The following is an 8342-nucleotide window of genomic DNA, read 5'->3' on the forward strand; positions in this document are numbered from 1 at the left end:
TGAGATAGGAGCGATCGTTCATGCGCAATTCCAAAAACACCCGTGCCCTGTGTCCTGACTGCACACTGCTCTTGTGCACGCGCGGCCGAACCTCACGGAACGCAGCCTTTGCGGAACTGCTCGTCCGCGCTCACCGGAGACGCCGCCGCACGGTGCTCGCAAATTCCGTGGCGGCGATGGTGGCGGGTAGAACTCGGAGGGGAGCTCAAATGACCATGCTAGTAGGAGGAGGAGGAGGAGGAGGAGGAGGAGAAGGAGGAGGGAGGCGAAGACCCCTGGCCGCACGCGGCCCCCCCTCTCCGACGCCCAGCCATACGGGCGTCGCGCACGCTTCAGTCCAAACCCTCGCGGCTTACTTCCGCGTCACTATGGGCACCATGAACGCTTTGTCGTCATCTCCGTTACACTTCTCGTCATGCCGTTTCGCCCTCGTATTTCCTGCGAAGCACGTGGCGCAAAAGCCGCGCCGCCATCGCCTAGCTGCGAGTTTCAACACTCACTGGTGGGAAGACGTGCACCATGTGCCATCAGGAAGACAGCGCGTTAAATACCGAGAATATTCGATAGGCGCGACGCTGCAGTTTCAGTTGAATCGTGCACCGGTGAAGTTTGCACAGGAAGGTGGCGCTTCACTACCGTCACTCAATGACACCGCAAGCGACGGCCTGGGAAAGCGCACGCTACGTGATGCGACGCTCCGCGTTTCGCTGCTGTGGAAACGAGCTCCAGTGGAAAGCAGACAGCTCTCCAAACATCAAAACAGACCCGAGGAGAAACCCCAGGAAGCCCTACCCCCTCCACCACAGCCCTCGGTGCCGTAACAGCTAGTCTGACGTCAGTGATTTCGCCGTGTGTAGCCTGCAGCTTTGGCTAATGTCAGGCTCTGGAGACAAATAAGGCAGTCCCATATTCTCCTGACTGACATGTTATGTAAACAGTGGACATGTTAGTCTGGGGGAGAAGACTCTAATACGAAAGCCAGAGCTCTGGAGTGTGAGCTGGAAATTCTGACGTTCCAAGTCAGTGCTGCTTGACTGAGCCCGTTCCGGTGGATGTGTTTTTTTTTTTTTTTTTCCATTGCTGTGCCCGACATTTGAGTTCTTGGCTGCGGAAGCCAAGGGGGGACACTCAGACCCCGGGACCTGACGCTAGCGGAGCCCCCCGTATGGGTCTTTGCAGCAGATCTGCAGTGGTTCCATCTTTTAAACGAGGCTCAGCCCCCCCAATCGCGCCCTCGTTAACCGTTAAGCTTCCATTGGGCAGGGCAGAAATCACAATGTGGACGCTAAACGCTTGTGCATTTTGTTCAGTGCAGTCACAGATGTCTGGCAGAGGAAAAATAGCTCCACTAAATCTGATATCAGCCTGCCACTGCAAAAGCAGTTTAATCTGCATTGAATCATTTAGCATTTCCTCATTATGTAAACCAGAATGGAACTTATTTTACACTCCAGATGATCGGCGTGTGACTATCCAAAGTTTGTTTTTTTTCCCTTGTGCTTTATTGCAATGTTTTTACAGTCCTTTATTTCCAGTGCTTTATTTCCAGTGCTTTATTTACACTGTTTTTCCAGTGCTTTATTTACACTGTTTTTTTTCCAGTGCTGTTTTTCCAGTGCTTTATTTACAATGTTTTTACAGTCCTTTATTTCCAGTGCTTTATTTAATTTTTTTTTACAGTACTATATTTCCAGTGCTTTGTTTCCAGTCTCTGATATGTGCTCCTCAGGCTCTAGGGCATGATCTTTGACCTGGAGAAATCTTATCGCATGGATGTCATGTGATTCCTCTCACTCATCACTGCAACTGGCATCAGGCTAAAACAGAGCTGCAGCGCTCCGTATTTTCCATGTCAGTTTGGGAATGTGAAATCTGTCAGAATGGACTAGCAGGAAAACGGCAGCGGGGATTCTGGGATTCCGGGAGTCTCCGGCCTGGCGCAGGGGCAGAAGAGGTTCAGAGGGCACTGATGAGTTCACATCTTACCGGAAGCTTCCATCATGTGGCAAGAAGGACATTCCCAGTACTCCTCTAATGGCCCCGCCCATAAACGAAGGTGCGTGTGCTGTCACGAGGGCACAGCAGGCCCGTTAAACGTGACGACACGTGAGAAGTCAATGACAGGAGAGCACGCGTACGGTCCGCTGTCATGAGAAGGCATTGCTGTGGTCAGAGCTCTGGTCACCGAGCCCCAGACAGCCAGCGCCATGTGCTTTTTGTTCTTTCTGATGCCGTGATGCCAATTTTTGAGTTGCGTCACAATTAATGGAGGTGTTTCCTGGTGACACAGCTACCGTGGGTGGGGTTGTGGGGGTGAGTACACATCAATAAACATCTCTTAATGGGCAAAAGGATTAAGCGGAACACGGAATCGATAAGCTGTGCGAGCGTATGCCTTATTTTATCATAAAGGTTTAAAACTGGCAAAGCGCCTAAACGTGGAGTTTTAAAGGAACTACAGTGGCTGGATAAACATGAATATGGCATTTCTGATGTGTTGTTGTTCTTATTGTTCTTCTTCCATTAAAAACCAGCCATATTAAGCTCAAATCACAGAGGAGGAGCTGCTGTCTCCTACATTGCCGTTCCTCTCCTCTCACTGTCTGTAATGTGATAATTGAAGCCAAGGCTGTTTTCCCAATTGTGCAGTTTTTGAACATCAGCTCTGTGTGTGTGTGTGTGTGTGTTTACTATTGTATTTCTGGGAAATGTCAAGGACTCTGTGACTCTGTGGAAAGTCTACATCAGGCTTCCTCAGTGCAATTCTAGTGCCCCTTGAAGAGCAAACCCCGCCCCGGCATGCTGTAATCAGTCCAGGACCTCCTGAATCCAGGACCTCCTCCTTCACATAATGAAAAACTGCCCTGCCTGGAGCATGTAACCACAACATGGTCCCTGGAGGTCCCTCTCTCGCTCACCATAGAAGGAGCAGACCGGTGTAGAGTTTCTAAACGCAGTAATGAGGAGCCATTAGACACAGATGGGGATGTGTCCAGACCTCTCCCCGTGGGACAATCACAGCACGCCAAGACCCACCAAGGTAAAGGCAAGGCATAAACCAGTACAGCCACTGTCTGTGTTCAGCTCACCAAACCTCTAATACGCATGTTTTTACTTCCTTACTGAACTTGTAATACTGTCACGTGAGGATCGCATATACATGTGGATTTACATTGTGTAAACGGTTTATGTTATGTACATGTTCAACTTTTGCACTCTGGATTTGAGTGTCTGGTTTAAATTCACATTATCCACTGAAATGTTCTTTATGCACACTAAATGCTCAGCACTTAAGTGAAAGTGTCGAACCAAGTGGTGGGTACATTTTAGGGAAGCAGGGATGCTCAGATGAGTTTAGCCACAGCAATCAACCTGGCAGATTACAAAAGGGGACCAAAAAAAAAAACCCCCACCCTGAATGATGGAGAAAAACCTCTGAACGCAGAAATGTGTGACTACCATAAAGAGATGAGCAAAGGAACCTTACAAGATGTTTACTACAAAACACACACCTCTCATAAGTCTCGGGAACAGACAGGCGAGATTTCAGTGGGATAAAGAAGGAATAAAAAAGTTTTTTATTTCCGGGACAAAGTTTTAGGAATAGATGAGATAAGAACCTAAATGCACAGCGGAGCAACGGACAGGCGAAAGCGTGCAGAATAAAGGAGGACCCGCCCCCCATGCAAAGCACACACCCTCATCTGTGCACGCCAGCGGCGTGGCCCTGTACGGCTGCTGGTGGGACTGACTCGCTGCTCGGTGCCGGAGTCGTGACTGGCTGTGGTGGAGGTGGCACGCTCTTCTCTGCTCGGACCGAACCAAACACGCCACCACTGCATACGCGCTTTCGAACACCTGACCTGAACCCGTTTGTGCCTTTCAGATGTGGAGCAGCAGGCAAGGAGACCCCGAAACAAGTAAGTACTGACAACGACCTGACCGAGCATCGGTAGGATGTGCAACCAAGCAACACCAAGATGTTGATTTAGATGGTCTTCTGAGTGAGTGAGAGTATACATAGCATATGTAACATAATAGTCTGTGTATATAATTTGATGATATGGTTCATCAGTGAAAATGTAACTCCTCTAAAATGACATCCCCCTGTAGTATCCACAGGAACCTCCTAACCACCTCATAATACTCATTGTTCCATTTCAAATCCGGTGTGTATGACTCCAGAGCAACAGCTACAAAAATGGTCACTTTCCAGTTGCTTGTAGAGTGAATTATCCAGTGTGGTATAGAATTCTGCACAGTAAAGTGACAATCACACCGTGATCTTCTGATCACCAGCCTTACAGAGGGAAACAGTCACCCAGCTAAAGGTAGCAACAGCAGCAGGTGATAACATTTCCAGCTCTTCAGGGCCAGACAGAAATCTCTTTGATGCTTGTCAATGCATTCTGCACGAACGTTCTGCATTTGGTTTGGATATCTATGTTTCTTCGTACGTGGGTGTCCATTTACCTGATCACAAAGAACCCAGAAACAGGCTCACGATGTGTTCGTTATTTGAATGCTACAGTTTTACAGTGAGATAAATCTTTTAATAAAGATTTATGAGGAAGGCTTGTCTCCAGATTTTATGGGAGGGATACGTTAGCTGTCCGTCAAACCAGTCAACCTATTCAACTGAGGCACGGGGCACGGTGTGTCATGCTCACATGGAAATCAGTCAACCAATCAGGTCAGGAGTTTTTAAAACAACCTGTTCCATACAATGGGTCATGTTATAGCCCCTTCAGGACCAAGGAAACCCTGCTAAACTTGGTTAAGCAAAGCAAGGCCAGCAGATTCGCTTTCCAGTTCCTTAACTCCTCTAGGCCAGTGTTTGAAAATTTTAAACTTGAGTAGGCAACTCATCACAGGAGTGGCAATTCTGTAACTGCACTCATCTCCTAATGGCACTGTGCTGCGTAGGCAAAACAGTTATGCAGCACATCACGTGGGCCTGGAAAAAAATGACTGCAATCCATTAGGTCCAGTAATTAATCCCCAGATCTGTCTGTCCTCCTCTACCACCATCCATCTCTGTCAGTGGACTTTTATAGTCCATCGGTTTTTGTTGTCCTGTACCGCTACAGCCAAAGGGAAGGACTCAAGGGCAAACCCCGAGACGTCATAATGGGCCCTTGAAAAAACACCTAAAAACCATAAACAAACAAAAACAATGAATACATGGGCAATGGGCAACGCAGGCTACAGTTACAGTAATTATTATTATTATTATTATTATAGTCATTTATCTTGGCAATATTGATATTCTCCCATTTTCTGTAGCTCATATGTGAGGAAGACTGAGAAGGAAGAGAGACATTCCTGACAGACTTTTTTTGTCTCACTGCATTGCATCACCGACGGACTGTTCGTTACACTGCATTGCTTTCCTGATGGGCTGTTCGTCTCACTGGGCAGGAACCCTGCAGTGAGCTCTCCAGAAATAAATGGCAATCCATTTTTTTCTTAAATTGCATATATGGTGTTTTGGCAGAAAAACTTCTGTATCAGTATTAAACACAGCAGTTCTGCATTTTGCAAGAGCCAGACAGCAGTTCGCGTGTTACTTGAAGGGTCCCTCAGTAATTGGACAGGGTAGTCTCCCTCATTCCATCACATATTTCTGCATTTCTTTGTTAGCGGCGAGTAAATTACCTACAAACAAAAAGAGACGGATCAAGCCGGCCTTTTTAAGTCTCACGCCAGGCCGGAGGAAATTTAGCACGTGTTATATTTGGTTCCACCCCAAAACCCAATGCTTTTGTCAGGCAGATACTTCCAGAAAGATGTTGAAGTAGCAAAGGGAGCTTTGATTTTTGAGAAGGGTAAATCTAATGCTGCTAGAGTCTGTTATTAGCATAAATCAAAGTGATTGCCCTCCTTCTGCGAACATGTCCCGAAAGGGGATTCACACACACTGGGCTCTACCACTTCCAGCAATCACACACTACAAACTAGCCATGAATAATCAGAGGGTAAAATAACTATGTTTTTAACGTAATATTCTCCGTGCAATTCAGAGAGCGTCAGCTTCCCTGAGTTTGCATGCGAGAGCTTTGCGGCATGTCCTGATGTCCTGATGTCCTGAGAATAAAGCCGTAACCATCAAGCATTCATCACCCCAGGACTACATGTAAACAAGAATCTCACTAGACTCTCCACTCCTCCATCCTTCCTGTCAACCATGAAACAGGAGACAGGGAAAAAAGAAACAGGAGAGAAACCCTCGCGTGCGACGGCGTGAGAGCGTGCCCACGGCGTCGCGCTGCATCGGCGTGTAATTAGGTGGAGATACCATGACCCCGGGGCGGAAATAGAAGACCAGAGCCATCGTGGGTTTGACCTCCCCTCTCCCACTCAACTCAGCAGGGAGACGTCCCGCCCGCCTAATCTTCCTCCGCCAGGGAGCGAGTTCAGCACCTCTGCCAGGGTTTCCCACCCAGCGGCCGATTCCTGAGCTGTGGGTTTCGGCTCAGCTGGCCTGCATGGCGTTGGCATATGTTCGTCTACAGGCAGCAAAAGGAGCATTTTGTTGTTAGAGGGCCTAAGCGTATTTCCTGTCAAAATACACAAGATATATTTTACATAAATAGCGCTCAGCCTTCTGTAACAAAATGCTGAAAGTTCAATTCATCTGGCTGCCTCGTATTTAATTTGGTCAAACTTATAATTGATCAATTTTAAATAAATAGTCTGTCTATTCTGCACAGGTTTAGCAAATGTGCGGTCATACTGAAAATTCAGATTGAAGAGAGCAGCAATATCTGATACAGCTCTGAATCCAATCCGGTCAGGCTCTCGTGAGGCCCAGCGACTGCACTTGTTACTGGGCAGAAGTTCAGCTGGTGCAGTGGACCGAACACGAACCTTGCCAAGTCATTCATCCCACTTCCTGGAACCGGGGAGTGTTTTTAGAACAATAGCGTTGCCCAGATAATAAACGGGAGGTCCTCTGCTAACCTACACCGAGTGTGTGCTGTTTATGAAAATGTTCCCAGTCATCTCAACGTTGTTTACAACAGAATGCTCTGCTTGGAATGTTAGTGATGAAATCATAACTTGTCTTCTCATTCCTAATTCCTCTCACTGTCCACACCTTTTCACTTAACTGCAATACAACCGGTGGATCTGACGGTCTCGGTGTCGGGTGCTGCTACCCCTCGCTCCAAGAAGGCAAATTAGGAGGTGACGTCATTACCTTGAACAGAAATAATACACAGCCATTGTCGTAAGATCAGAAAAATATGGCGTTCATTATTTCCCATTAACCCCGCTTTGCTTCCTGGCTAATTGAACGCAGACTGTGAAATGGAACGTGCGGCGGGCTAAGATAGACTCCCCCCCTATATCTCACAACACAAAGACGTGAGTGTTTCCCTCTGCTGAGGTCTCTTCAGTCACAAAACTCCAGCATTAGGGAAAAACTAGTCGCCTGTACCAGGACACACTACAAGACCTTCTGCTTCTGACGGCGAATGCTGTGGGATCGTGACGTCCACTCCACCAGGCCAAAGAAGGATACCAGCCATACGGCAGTTTGGCATAACAACAGGAAACGCAGAGAACAGTAGTGAAATCTGACTGTAGTCCAGATATATGTGTAACCTGTAGTCCAGATATATGTTTAACCTGTAGTCCAGATATATGTGTAACCTGTAGTCCAGATATATGTGTAATCTGTAGTCCAGATATATGTGTAACCTGTAGTCCAGATATATGTGTAATCTGTAGTCCAGATATATGTGTAATCTGTGCCTGCTGCCTGTTCTCCAACCCCGGCCGTACCATTTGAGGAAATGGTTGGGGGGGCGAGATGCATCTAGGGCATGTAGCTGCATGCACGCTCATACCCCACCAAGTCCGTCATGTCAAGATGAAGCAGTGGCATGCTAGCAGATTCCTTCCCTTTTGTTTCTGCCTGTATGATACATGAAACCCGGGGTGTATTTTTACCCTGCCCTGCGTCTGGACTGTGAAGCAGGGCAGAATTCTCCATCTATTATTCATGCAGTGGCAGAGGACAGAACAAAACCCATGTCGCACTACGAGTAATTGCATGAGAGGAATATCGAGATATAAAGCATACAGGAGGCAGCTGACTGGCTGATTGGCTCTGTTCAGTCAACAGGATACTCTGGCTAGCTGTCTTTCTTTTTTTTTAAACCCAGATGCTTGATTTTTTTTTTTTTGGGCTATAGATTTTGCCCGTTTGCCAAAAAGCTTGAGAGAACACACTGACATTTGAAAGGCTGTCAGCACATATTTGATGTCCACACATTACAGCTCAGCAAGAAGCTCTGATCTGTCTCTGCGCTCTGATCTTGTGCACATTGAGAACG

General features: G+C 47.3%; 1 long non-coding RNA gene across 1 annotated transcript; it reads left to right on the plus strand.

The window, feature by feature from the left end:
* The first annotated feature begins 288 nt into the window (after positions 1-288).
* LOC113568085 (uncharacterized) lies at positions 289-6646 on the plus strand. The gene is made up of 3 exons (XR_003409539.3): positions 289-3040; positions 3887-3920; positions 5287-6646. It is a non-coding gene; the product is annotated as an uncharacterized LOC113568085 (long non-coding RNA).
* The last annotated feature ends 1696 nt before the right edge of the window (positions 6647-8342 follow it).

Source organism: Electrophorus electricus, chromosome 26 (genome assembly GCF_041902795.1).
Source record: "Electrophorus electricus isolate QZ-2024a chromosome 26, ASM4190279v1, whole genome shotgun sequence".
Taxonomy (NCBI): Eukaryota; Metazoa; Chordata; class Actinopteri; order Gymnotiformes; family Gymnotidae; genus Electrophorus; species Electrophorus electricus.